This window comes from Chlorocebus sabaeus, chromosome X, assembly GCF_047675955.1.
Source record: "Chlorocebus sabaeus isolate Y175 chromosome X, mChlSab1.0.hap1, whole genome shotgun sequence".
NCBI classification, from domain to species: Eukaryota; Metazoa; Chordata; class Mammalia; order Primates; family Cercopithecidae; genus Chlorocebus; species Chlorocebus sabaeus.
The window spans coordinates 30,090,390-30,090,851 of NC_132933.1; the positions used below are offsets into that span (position 1 = coordinate 30,090,390).

A 462-nucleotide genomic window follows, 5' to 3' on the forward strand; every position below is an offset into this window, starting at 1 on the left:
CTAAAGCAGTTTTACAAGACCTTCTTTCTTTGGTTTACTGTAATCCACATTAACTGAGTAGAACTTGTATTGATCATTGGGACCCAGTTTGTTCCAGGGCTCTGGGTTATTCTTTCTGTTCCAAGTAACATCTGGATTGAACAATGCTGGATGCAAGACATACAGTGCTGCTCTAGTACCTCCATCTCCAATAAACTCAAAGAGGAGAATCATGCTCAGATACTTCTTGGCTTGATTGAGGATCTGGTAGAGCATGTTTGCAGCAGTGGCCTTTGATTCAAAAGGAGAGAACAAGCCTAGTTATCAGACTCTGAACTACTACTACAAGTTTTCTAAAACTCTAATTTTTACCCAAAAACTTGAATTTGTAATTGACAAATAATGCTGTCAGTTGTTTTCCTTGAAGTGACAGCCTCACTTTGTTAATTTTAGAGAAACATCTGCCCAAAACCCAAGTCTGAA

The 462-nt window shown here is 38.5% G+C and overlaps 1 pseudogene; it reads right to left on the reverse strand.

Annotated features, from left to right (window-relative positions):
• Nucleotides 1-255, reverse strand: LOC103247397 (cytochrome c oxidase subunit NDUFA4 pseudogene; annotated as a pseudogene).
• Nucleotides 256-462: the final 207 nt, after the last annotated feature.